This window comes from Bufo bufo, chromosome 4, assembly GCF_905171765.1.
Source record: "Bufo bufo chromosome 4, aBufBuf1.1, whole genome shotgun sequence".
NCBI classification, from domain to species: domain Eukaryota; kingdom Metazoa; phylum Chordata; class Amphibia; order Anura; family Bufonidae; genus Bufo; species Bufo bufo.
The window spans coordinates 495,236,222-495,249,939 of NC_053392.1; positions in this window are offsets into that span (position 1 = coordinate 495,236,222).

Genomic DNA, 13,718 nt, shown 5'->3' on the forward strand with positions numbered 1-13,718 from the left:
ACTCTGTTCTATGCTGTTCAAGAATGAGGTCAGATTCTCGCTACTATACCCAGCGACCTTGCAGGTCTTTTTTCCTGACAACAGAACGGAGTCGTATACAGACCCGGAGGAGACGGGATTCACCCTACAAGATATCAACAAAAGGATGCAAAGGCTACCAGCCATCACTTACAAAGAAAGAGAACCTGCGTCCTCTTCGGAACACCTGGAGATGGCTTCTCCTCGTCAAAGCTCACCAGGTTCCAGGAATCTGAGAGGAGCGCTGCGCGTATACCCAGGCACGGAGTGATGGACTACCTCACATGTCTACGGGACTGATAAGTATAGTGGGGCTGATGTTATAGATGTTATAGTTGATCTCCCTGTTTTAACAGGGGAAGTTGGAAACTGTTATATTGTTATAATGGACGCTCCCGACTACTAAAGAATGTGAACCACAGATACGGGTACCTAAGCTGAGGAGGACATTATACACCATAAGCGGAGAGAGGACATTATATAAGTATGCTGTCATTGTATACTTATGCATTATGCTTGTCGTGTACAGGCTAAGTATTCCGCAGGGACACTGTTCAGGACAGCAAATTTAGGAACCCCGGGAGGAGGTGATATCACCCCTATAATGATTACTAAGTGGGACGCAGCCTACAGAAAATGGGAGCATATCAACAGTAAGGGGACTACTATCATTTAAGTATTGAGCTTAGGTGTCTAAGACGAAGGAGGAAAGATCTAAGCAGTTTCTTTTTTTTTTTCTCACAGGATGGTTTCTCTAGTGTTGGAAAAAAGTGAAGCCAGAGCTCAGTTATTTCTCAGAGGTTTAAGGCAATGGTTAGTTATAGGGTGCAGCTCACCCTGGGTTGGAACATTGCCAGAACAACTTCAGGTTATAGGGTTGTTTAAAGTTGGGGAAGGGAGACAAGGTCACTAGTGGTCACAAGGGTTATCTAAAAGCTATAAATTACCCCAATGGATAGCCGTGTCAAAATTGTCTCTTGGAACGTCAAGGGACTGAGGGCCCCTAACAAGCGCTAGCTGATTCTGAAACACCTCAAACAACTGGGAGCAGATATTGCTCTTTAACAAGAGACCCATTTCCCAGCTGAGTATTTTGTGAGGGTGAAAAAGTATTTGGCAGTAGGGAGGAAGGCAGGCGTGCTGACACTGCTAAAAAAGGGAATACCTTATAAAGTAATAGGTCACACTCATGATAATCAGGGAAGGGTTTCCAAATTACATGTAACGGACGGGGGAAGAGATATCAGTATTTTCAATGTCTATAGCCCAAATGAGTGTGATGGACCCTTTTTTAGTGCATTAGCTACCGATATTTCCAAAGACCTGACGAAACTAAGGATACTTACAGGTGACATGAACGCTGTAGTGGATGGAGAGGAGGATAGGAAGAGGGGTCCTGGGAGGGAAGGGAAAAAAGGAAACATAGAAAACAGATTAACACAACTCATGACTGACACAGATCTGATAGATTTGTGGAGAATCCAAAACCCAGAAGGGATGGAATATACACACTACTCGCATGCTCCCCAATCATGGTCACGGCTGGACTACAGTTGCAAGAAAAAGTATGTAAACCCTTTGGAATGATATGGATTTCTGCACAAATTGGTCATAAAATGTGATCTGATCTTCATCTAAGTCACAACAATAGACAATCACAGTCTGCTTAAACTAATAACACACAAATAATTAAATGTTACCATGTTTTTATTGAACACACCATGTAAACATTCACAGTGCAGGTGGAAAAAGTATGTGAACCCTTGGATTTAATAACTGGTTGAACCTTCTTTGGCAGCAATAACTTTAACCAAACGTTTCCTGTAGTTGCAGATCAGACGTGAACAATGGTCAGGAGTAATTCTTTACCATTCCTCTTTACAGAACTGTTTCAGTTCAGCAATATTCTTGGGATGTCTGGTGTGAATCGCTTTCTTGAGGTCATGCCACAGCATCTCAATCGGGTTGAGGTAAGGACTCTGACTGGGCCACTCCAGAAGGCGTATTTTCTTCTGTTTAAGCCATTCTGTTGTTGATTTACTTCTATGCTTTGGGGCGTTGTCCTGTTGCAACACCCATCTTCTGTTGAGCTTCAGCTGGTGGACAGATGGCCTTAAGTTCTCCTGCAAAATGTCTTGATAAACTTGGGAATTAATTTTTCCTTCGATGATAGCAATCCATCCAGGCCCTGACGCAGCAAAGCAGCCCCAAACCATGATGCCCCCACCACCATACTTCACAGTTGGGATGAGGTTTTGATGTTAGTGTGCTGTGCCTCTTATTCTCCACACATAGTGTTGTGTGTTTCTTCCAAACAACTCAACTTTGGTTTCATCTGTCCACAGAATATTTTGCCAATACTGCTGTGGAACATCCAGGTGCTCTTGTGCAAACTGTAAACGTGCAGCAATGGTTTTTTTTTGGACAGCAGTGGCATTCTCTGTGGTATCCTCCCATGAAATCCATTCTTGTTTAGTGTTTTACGTATCGTAGATTTGCTAACAGGGATGTAAGCATATGCCAGAGACTTTTGTAAGTCATTAGCTGACGCTCTAGGATTCTTCTTCACCTCATTGAGCAGTCTGCGCTGTGCTCTTGCAGTCATCTTTACAGGACGGCCACTCCTAGGGAGAGTAGCAGCAGTGCTGAACTTTCTCCTTTTATAGACAATTTGCCTTACAGTGGACTGATGAACAGCAAGGAATTTGGAGATACTTTTATAACCCTTTCCAGCTTTATACAAGTCAACAATTCTTAATCGTAGGTCTTCTGAGAGCTCTTTTGTGTGAGGCATCATTCACATCAAGCAATGCTTCTTGTGAAAAGCAAACCCAGAACTGGTGTGCATTTTTTATAGGGCAGGGCAGCTGTAACCAACACCTTCAATCTCATCTCATTGATTGGACTCCAGTTGGCTGACACCTCACTCCAATTAGCTCTTGGAGATGTCATTAGTCTAGGGGTTCACATACTTTTTGCACTGTAAATGTTTACATGGTGTGTTCAATAAAAACATGGTAGCATTTAATTATTTGTGTGTTATTATTTTAAGGAGACTGTGATTGTCTATTGTTGTGACTTAGATGAAGATCAGATCACATTTTATGACCAATTTGTGCAGAAATCCATATAATTCCAAAGGTTTCACATACACTTTCTTGCAACTGTATATACTATGTGACAAGTCCGGGTCAGCACACTTTTCAGATACACACACATTGAGGATATGATCATTTCAGATCACTCCCCGGTGACAATTACTTTAAAAAGAGATGCTCCCCGAGGAGCTGACTTCCTTTGGCGGTTCCCAACCGCATTATTTAAAGATGAGGAATTAAAAAAATTCCTAAGGGGTTGGTGGTTAGAGTATGTACAAGATAACAAGGACATAGATAACCACCAGTTGCTATGGGATGCGGGAAAGTCGGTAATAAGGGGACGGATTATGGTGTACATGTTCGGTAAGCGTAAAAGGATAAAGGAAAAGATAAGTCAGCTGAGTGGTGATCTAAAACGGGCCTATACTTTCTTCCAATCCACCCCTAACCATGACTCTAGTATTAAATGGCAAAAGGCCAAAGCAGATTATGAGGCTTGGCTCAAAAAGTGGGATAATCTTGCGATGACAAGATGGGAGGCGCATCTATACCGCTATGGCAACAAAGCAGGCAGATTACTAGCTAGGTTAGCAAAAGGGCAGAGATTGACTTCTACCATTCAATCCCTTAAGGGAAAAAATGGGAAAATGACCTCACACCCGGAAGAGATAAATAAAATTCTGAGAGAATTCTATGCAGGCTTATATGCAGCCAATTCTTTTCAGAGAGGAGGTGGTAGAGATTGGCTAAGTAAAATCCCAGTGACTAAACTTTCTGATGAAGACAGAGATATGCTAAATGCCCCGATCTCCACGGAGACAGTCACAGCATATATTAAAAATCTTCCTTTGGAGAAGGCTCCAGGGCCCGATGGGTATAGCGGGAATTCTTCAGAATCCTGGCCCAGGATATTGCCCCGACCCTCTTACAGATCTATACAGGCTACATGAGAGAGGAGCCGATTCCATCACAAACCAATATGGCATACATTAAAGTCCTCCCAAAGCCTGGAAGAGACCCCACTAACCCAGCTTCATACCTTCCAATCTCTCTCATCAATGTCGATCTTAAAATCATATCTAAAATCCTGGCAGACTGTCAAATTTGCTACCTAAACTAATATCGCCAGCTCAAGTGGGTTTTATTCAAGGTAGAGCGGCAGTGGTGAATATACGAAAAGTACTGACAGCATTGGACAAAGTAAAACTCAGGCCTGCCTCCCACCCTTCCTCGTCCATAATCACCATTGATGCAGAAAAAGCATTTGATAACGTGGACTGGGGATAGATGGGAGAGGTGCTGGATAAAATGGGCTTTTCGGGCCCATTTAGAAGCTTCCTCAATGGAATCTACTCAGGCCCGCAGGCCAGAGTCTTTACGCCAGGATATATCTCTAGCCCCATACCTCTGGGAAAGGGGACGAGGCAGGGTTGCCCACTCTCCCCGCTCCTTTTTAACCTGGCGCTTGAGCCTTTGTCCAGACAGATTGAGAGATATGAAGGCCTGGAGGGAATTAAAATTGGCAAATTAGGCAGAAAAGTAATTAAGCATGCACTTTTTGCAGATGACCTGCTGGTATTTTAGAAAACCCACACAGAGACATCCGCCATTTGTTTGGATTACTGGAAGAGTTTGGCTCCATTTAGGGGTTTAAAGTTAACACAGATAAATCGGAGCTATTGTTTATTGGTTCCCAGACGCCGAAACATCACACATGGCCTTTAGAAATACCCATATAGATTGCGTCCCGATCGATAAAGTATCTAGGAATTAACATCGGCAACACCTCTGACTCCTTATACACACTAAATTGCCCACCATTAATTGCAGACGTTAAGAGATGGATGAATCTTCCACTAACCCTGGGAGGGAGAAGTCAGCTTCTGAAAATTATGTGCGTAGCTAAACTCCTTTACCCCATGCAGACGATCCCTATGCTACTCAAGCATAAAGACATTAAAGCATTGGAAAGGGCGTTCAGATCATTCCTATGGGTGGGAAAAAAATATAGAATTTCCCTAGCAAAGCTAGAAATACCAAAAAACTTAGGGGGACTGAACTTCGCAGACATAAGAGCCTACAATTTAGCGAGTCTTCTAAGACACAGTGTAGTTTGGATATTCAGAACAAACTACTACACTAATACAGCCTTAGAAGAACAACTAGTTGCCCCTTGGTCTTTGTCGGCACTGTTACACACTAAATACTGTGCCATTCCCCCTGAGGTTAAACCGAACCTCTTAATAAAAGATACTATAGCGAGCTGGAAAGCAACGCGTAAAATGTTTTCACTACCCTTCACTTTATCTAAATATATGAATCTGTGGGGTCATCCAGAATTCCCGGCAGGAGTAGAGGCTAAACACTTCAAAAAATGGAGAGAGCTGGGGATTAATAATGTGAGAGATATGTGGGATGCACAAAAAGGAAGATACCTTACTTATATGGAATTTAAGGACAGGTTTCCAATACTACCAAATCAACATCTACTGGCATACCTACAGGCCAAAGAATTTCTAACTAAACGGGTCTTTAATCTAGCAAGGGAAATGGGAATGAATGACTTCGATCTATTAATTGGCCAGGGACTCAGGAAAAAATCGCTCTCAGAGTTCTATTGGGGAATAAGAGATATGAAAGAGAGACAAGTAGCTGAAAGCCTTTTTTCACAATGGGGGAAGTAATTTCCGTCAGTAGATATAAGACAGACCATTCTGAAGGGGTGGGATACAATTAGAAAAATGACACCAAATGAGGGATGGAGGGAGACGTATTTCAGGATGATACATAAGGACATATATGGCTTCCGTTTTGCCTCTCGGACACCTCACCCAGACAGGCTCACGGAGTGTCCCAAATGCCAGGAAGGTGGTACAGATCTTTACCATGGCATATGGTCTTGCCCGGAGACGAAAAAATTCTGGACATTGGTCATATCTCAAATTAAGCGTCACCTAAAAGTTGAAATCCCATCCATCCCAGAGCTTTTACTATTTCAGGTGGCCCCCGAGAGGCAAAAATTAACCCCGCTTATACATCTCCTGTTACTAGCGGCTAAGAGGTGTCTTTTAAAAAAATGGCTCAGACCTATAGTACCTTCAATGAACAGTGTTTTCATACACACAAAGACATGTTTTATGTATGAGAGGGCGGAAGCAGAACAATATTGAGGAAAATGTATTGAAACTTTCTTCAGCAGATGGGAAGTATTCATAAAAATAGCCCTAAGCAAAAAAGAATTAGTAGAAACTAAGCGGAAAAAGGTCAACCCTTAGATATTAGGGGTTATGATTTATTGTGTTAGTGACCACGAAGTGAGAGGGGGGGAGGAGGGGGGGGGGAGTTCGGGGATGTTTAGTATTGATTATGGTTAATTAGTAAAAAAAAAAAGGAGATAAAGTCATTATCGTAATGCATAACACAATTGTGCGGGCTTGTACTAATGATGCATTTATCGTTTATACTATTTACTATGTACAACATCTGTAACATGCGCAGTTTACTTGTGAAAAAGTGGACACCTGCACTGAAAAGAAAAGATTTCTTAATCTCAATAAAGATTATATATAAAAAAAAAAAAGAACCTGCTCTATAAAAATATCACATGACCTAACCCCTCAGGTGAATACCGTAAAAAAAAAAAAAAAAGGGTAAAAAAAAAGCTATTTTTTGTCACCTTACATCACAAAAAGTGTAATAGCAAGCGATCAAAAAGTCATACGCACCCCAAAATAGTGCCAATCAAACCGTCATCTCATCCCGCAAAAATCATGCCCTACCTAAGATAAAACTGAAAAAACTATGGCTATAAATAAAAAAATTGTATACATATTAGGTATCGCCGCGTCCGTGACAACCTGCTCTATAAAAATACCACATGATCTAACCTGTCAGATGAATGTTGTAAATAACAAAAAATAAAAACTGTGCCAAAACAGCTATTTCTTGTTTCCTTGCCTCACAAAAAGTGTAATATAGAGCAACCAAAAATCATATGTACCCTAAACTACTACCAACAAAACTGCCACCCTATTTTTTGGGAGTTTCTACTCTAGGGGTGCATCAGGTGGGCTTCAAAAGGGACATGGTGTCAAAAAACCAGTCCAGCAAAATCTTCTGTACCCTGCCGTGTGCCCGTACAGCAGTTTACGACCACATATGGGGGTGTTTCTGTAAACTACAGAATCAGGTTGCCCTTGCTTTGCAACTGGAAAAAAAATTATTAAAATGGAAAATCTGCCAAAAAAGTGAAATTTTGAAATTGTATCTCTATTTTCCATTAATTCTTGTGGAAAACCTAAAGGGTTAACAAAGTTTGTAAAATCAGTTTGGAATACCTTAAGGGGTGTAGTTTCTAGAATGGGGTCATTTTTGAGTGGTTTCTATTATGTAAGCCTCACAAAGTCACTTCAGACCTGAACTGGTCCTTAAAAAGTGGGTTTTTAAAAATTTCTGAAAAATGTCAAAATTTGCTTCTAAACTTCTAAGCCTTGTAACATCCCCAAAAAATAAAATGTCATTCCCAAAATGAATCAAACATGAAGTAGACATATGGGGAATGTAAAGTAAAAACAATTTTTGTAGGTATTACTATGTATTATAGAAGTAGAGAAATTGAAACTTAAAAATTTGCTAATTTTTCTAAATTTTTGGTAAATTTTGGTATTTTTTTCATAAATAAAAAATAATAATTTTACTACATTTTACCAGTGTCATGAAGTACAATATGTGACGAAAAAACAATCTCAGAATGGCCTGGATAAGTCAAAGCATTTTAAAGTTATCACCACATAAAGTGACATTGGTCCCTAAGGGGTTAAAGGGGGCTCACATGGGCCAAATCACCTGGTCCAACCATGCACCAGTAATGGTTGAAATGGACCTTGGATCTGGTCACAGTCGCCAATGTCATTGGCATCTCAATGATACCCTCCTTAAGAGACCATCTTTACGAGACGAACTAAGCGGTCACTTAAAATCCTATTTTGAACTTAATGAAGGGTCGGTGGGAGTTGTGCGTTCCCTATGGGAAGCCCACAAGGCGATAGTGAGAGGACACTGCATCACCCTGGGCTCAAGGTTAAAAAAGGACTCGATAGCCACAGTACGGTCCCTGAAATCCAATTTATGCGCTCTGGAGGAGACAATATCTGCCCATCCTACCCGCCACACTCTAAAGAAAATAGTGGATGTTAGAGCCCACTTACATAGGATAGCCCAGGGTAGGGTTGACAAATTAATGTTATACACCCGACAACGGTACTATGCATGGGGGAATAAGCCCCACACATTGTTGACCCCCCAGCAATCTGGCCCCTGTGCAATTAAAGGTGTGGATGGGACAGTTTACTATGATCCCAGGAAAGTTGCAGAGCGGTTCTCGACTTATTATGCCTTCCTCTATAATCTGCCTAGTGACCTCCCCACAATTGAAGGGACCAGAGAACGCCTATTGCAATCATACTTGGCCTCATGTAACTTCCCTACCCTCTCGACTGTGATACCACCGCCCTTAATAGACCTGTGACTGGGGAAGAGATGTAGTTGGTCAATGACCTCCTCTTGGAGGGCAAGTCCCCAGGCCCCGACGGCTTTTCCTATAAATATAAGATTTTTAAGACAGAACTGATTCCCCATATGGCAATTCTCTTTAATCGATTCCTAGCTGGTGATGCGGTACCTACCCCCCATGTCCCAATCATACCTTAGGTTGATTCCAAAGCCCGGAAAGGACCATCTTGATTGACAAAACTATAGGCCCATTGCACTACTTAATTCGGACCTCAAGATCCATACTAAAATGCTAGCCTCCCGTTTAAACGCATTTCTCCTCTCCTTAATCCATAAAGACCAGGTAGGATTTGTCCCATGTCGTGAGGGCAGTGACAACACGATACGGAACATCGACTTGTTGGAGGTGGTTGACCGCTCGGGGGAGGAGGCATCGCTCCTTAGCCTAAGCTGGCCGTTTTTGTTTGCGACCTTGAAAGCATACGGTCTCTCTGGCACTTTTGTTAAGGCCATTCGAAGCTTATACTCCTCCCCCACGGCGACAATCAAGCTCCCACACGCTGAGTCTCGGCCAATACACATAGCCAATGGGACAAGACAGGGATGTCCCTTATCCCCTTTACTATTTGCAATGTGTATTGAACCCCTTGCGGCCAAAATCAGGGCTTGCCCAGACATCAGGGGAATTATGGTTAGGGATAAAGAGTTTAAGCTGTCACTATATGCGGACGATGTCCTCCTTACCCTAACTAATCTCCATGTTTCCCTCCCAAACCTCCACTCCATTTTACAAGAGTTTGGACGTCTGTCGTGGTATAAGGTTAACACCCATAAAACTGAGGCCCTTCCCCTTAATATACCTCAGTCGACTCTTGGCATCCTCCTGGCAAACTTTCCATTCCAATGGAAGGAGAACTCCTTGCGATACTTGGGTGTGGATCTTATCCCCCGTTACACGGACCTGTACAGCACTAATTTCGCACGTATGTGTAAAGAAATTAGAGATCTCCTTACCAAATGGCATACACTCCCATTATCCTTCCTAGGCTGTATTGCAGCAGTAAAAATGACTATCTTACCTAAGATCCTGTACCTCTTTGAGACTTTAACCATTCCGGTCCCTCTCAAAGATTTGAGGTCTGTTCAGTCCCAACTCCTCCGATTTATATGGGCTGAGAAGCGCCATAGGATCACTAGGTCTGTACTTTTGTCTATCAAGTCTCAGGGTGGTCTGGGAGTACCAGACTTGATCAAATATTATTGGACAGCTCAGTTACGCTGCATCACAGCTTGGGCATCTCTGCACCCCATGGGCGTAGCTATAGGGGAAGCAGGGGAAGCGGTTGCTTTGGGGCCCGAACTCAGAAAGGGCCCATACAGGAGGAGGACTAAAAGATTTTATTGTCTGGGCCTCCTCAACAATTGCATTCTATACAGACACACTGTAGAAAACAGAGGGAGTGGCTTTCAGGCCTCGTCTGCGAGAGCTATCTTGACTAGCCACAGAAATTGGGATTGAAAGGGAGGAGGTGGTTGCACAGACGTTTCCGGGTTGGGGGGGCCCATTAAAAAATTTGCTGTGGGGCCCAGTCATTTCTAGTTTCGCCACTGCTGCACCCATATTCTATCTGGATGCAGATAGAGAGACTCTGGCTGGCTCATATACACCCTAATTCTTTGCTATGGTCTAACCCATATAATACACCATCAACTAAAGATCTTTTGGGACCCATGGCCTCGATGTCAGTTCTTTGCCAAGAGAACCAGTATAAGATCCTGATGTACTGGTATCATACTCCTGATATCCTCCAACCTGGCAGTTGCGAGGGTCTGTTGGAGATGTGGGACACATGAAGGTATGTTACACCATATCTTCTGGAAATGCCCTCTCATACGTCTCTTATGGACCAGAGTCAGCACTCTTCTTAGTGACATTTTTGCCTGCAGTATACCACCTGACCCCATATCCTTCTTACTCAATGTCACTCCAACGCACATAAGGAAACACTCACTTAAACTGCTAATACAAGTACTGACTGCTGCCCACTGCCTTATTTCCCGATCCTGGAAATGCCCTGACTCCCCAAAGGTCTCTGATCTATATGCTAAGGTGTCGGAAATCCGGACCTTAGAATATACGACTGCAAAGACTCTATGTGAACATAACCGAAGAAAGGAAAGTTGTACACAGCTACTTGGCCAACTTCACCTTAAAATATAGCTCAGAATGGAGAGTGTCAAAAATAGATCTCTATTGTGTTTCTCCAAATATAAGACAGGGTCTTATATTATTTTTCGCTCCGAAAAAAAGGGCTAGGGCTCATTTTTGGGGAATGTCTTATTTTTTTTCCATGAACAGACATACATTTATTCAAATATAATCATGCCATTACATTCTGGAACATCAGCATAACTCTCCAAACCCTGAATTCTATCATAAATTTTCTTGAGATCCTATTTCCATGTACTGTACAACAGTCTCCATTAACTGGAATTCTTGAACACTCACTCACCAGACCTCCTTGGATGGGCCCTCACACACCTTACTCCCGTCAAAGGCGCACCGCTGTCAGATCACTTGCTGTTCCACTGCAGCAGCTCCCCCTGGTGACCGGAAGCAGCCACAACACTCAGGCTCGGGAGTGGAGTCATCTGAGTGGGACTAGCGCCACACGTTCTGTGTGTGACAGCATTAGCAGGACTACGGGTATCTGCTCTGCGTGTGACAGCCTTAGCAGGCTCGGGTGTGGAGTGATGCGAGTGTGACAGCCGGAACCCGGAATTAACTAACCCTTATCGTTGTAGGGTGCAATCCTTTTTGGGCTTCTCTGCTTTCTTTCTAAAGGTCCTCTGTCCTGCTGTATTCTATTTTTTACACGTATAGCTGCCTGAACACTGTTTTTAATGAAATGTAACTAGGGCTTATTTTTGGAGTAGGGCTTATATTTCAAGCCTACTGCAAAAACCCTGAAAAAACAAGCTAGAGCTTATTTTCAGGGTAGGTCTTATTTTTGGAGAAACACATTTAGAGTGAATATAGCAATCCTTCATCCTCATACAGAATCATTGTTTCTGGATGGCAGATTGATATTTAGACAGCACAATCTGCTCACCAGAAATGATATTTGGTGGTGCCTGAACAAACAACAGGATCACCTGATGAACAAGCGTTTTACTTGTTCGTCAGGTGATCGGCGGCACATTTACATGGGCAGATTGTTGGAAATGAGCGTTCGCAGGAATGGTTGTTCCTGATAATCTACCGATAATTGGCTTGCGTAAATCCACCTAAAAGGTGCAATATCTCTTTCTCTGGATATACTTAGATACCCCAGTATGCTCAGTAAAATACAGTCTCTGGATAGTGGATCCTTTCTGTCCTTCTTACTATGGTGGGAAGCCAGAAGCTTAGCTGATTTTCATTATCACTTTTGTCAATTTTAAGTTATGTCAGTGACCATTGAGAGTTTTTTATTCTTTTTTCTTTTTTGTTTTAAAACATCTTTATTTAAAGATTCTCAAAAACAAGAAATATACAATATTTCGTATGACATAATGTGCAATGATATATGAAATTTATATTGCATTAAAGAAACAGCAAAATAACATCCATAACCTCTATACCATATCTATAAGGAGGACGGGAAGACCTTTAGTACTCGGCCGGGGAGAGTCAGTATAACAATTTCTCAGGAACCGGCAGCTGGTGATGGTAGGGATGAGTTGTGCCCACCACAACAAAAATTTCGAATCCTTTTGGGGCTCTAAGAGGATGAGTTATATTTCATCTAGTGAAAGGTGAGTATTTATAAACCAATACCATTTCTTGAGAAACCAGGCCTTTCCACAATATCTAACTCTTTCTGTCTCCACCATGTTCATTAATAGATAGTATTTTAGTTGCTGTTTAATGTCAGACATAGTGGGTAAAGATGGATCAAGCCAGGAACTCAACAAACAGCGTTTAGCTACTATCAGGGCAATATGAACCAATGGTGGTATATTCCCAAGTTTGCGGATCAGATCATCAACAGATAAGAAAAGAATCGAAAAGGAGAGGCAATGGAGCTACTTGCATCGGTCCTTTCCACATTATGCTTATATAGCCCACCACATCACCATTAAATTTTTGTACCCTTGGACACATCCACATACCATGGACTAGATCAGTGCCCTCCTTTTGGCATTTAGGACAAGCCACCATCCTATTTGGGTTAGAAGGAGACATAGGTAAAGCCATAGTATGCCGAGTGCATTAGTTTGAAATGTGTTTCTCGCCATTTCTCACTGATTATATGTTTACAGACCTGTGTCCAAGCCTCCAAAATCCATGGGCCAACCTCCGGGATCTTCAAAACTGAAGGTCATTTTGGAAAACTTTATGGAGCCAACCTTACGCTAAACACGTCCCTTATCGATTCATATATATATTAGATAGGGTTCTTTTCTTTTTGTCTACCCCTATGAAAGCGTCAAATGGCTGGTCTCCTATCTCCATTGAATAATCTATGAGTCTAGCTAGACAGAAAGCTTTCAATTGCCTTTACTGGAAGCTTTGGTTCGAAGGTAGTTTGCAAACTTGTGTTAATTCATCAAGAGTTCTTATAGGAGGTTTGGACTCATGGAGAATCTGCTCTACTCTTAGGATACCCACAGTTCGCCATGGCACAAACATTTTGCTCTGATGACCTGCTTGGAATTCTACATGCTGCCAAAGGGGGAGGTATTTGGACATTCTAAATGAGTTTTTAAATCATGTACAAAGCTCTTTCTACGCCCCCATTGTATCCCACACTATTAGAGATTTCTTTAATCTTGTGGGCATATCCCCCAAGGTGGTGTGAAGCAGGCTAGTTGGATCGAAAGGATGTGCAAGAGCCGAGTCCAGCTCATAGTTTGAGTAATGGATGGTATGATGAAGGGTTTTTCAATGTTTAATGGAAGGGTACAAACAATTTTGTCCATGTGTGTAATAGTGTCCTGCAGTGCTACAATAATTGTACATGTTGTGGATAAAACAGTTCCATACAATGCACAAGTAGTAGCATGCAGGCCCCATTCTCTTATAGACACACTCAATATACATTTTAC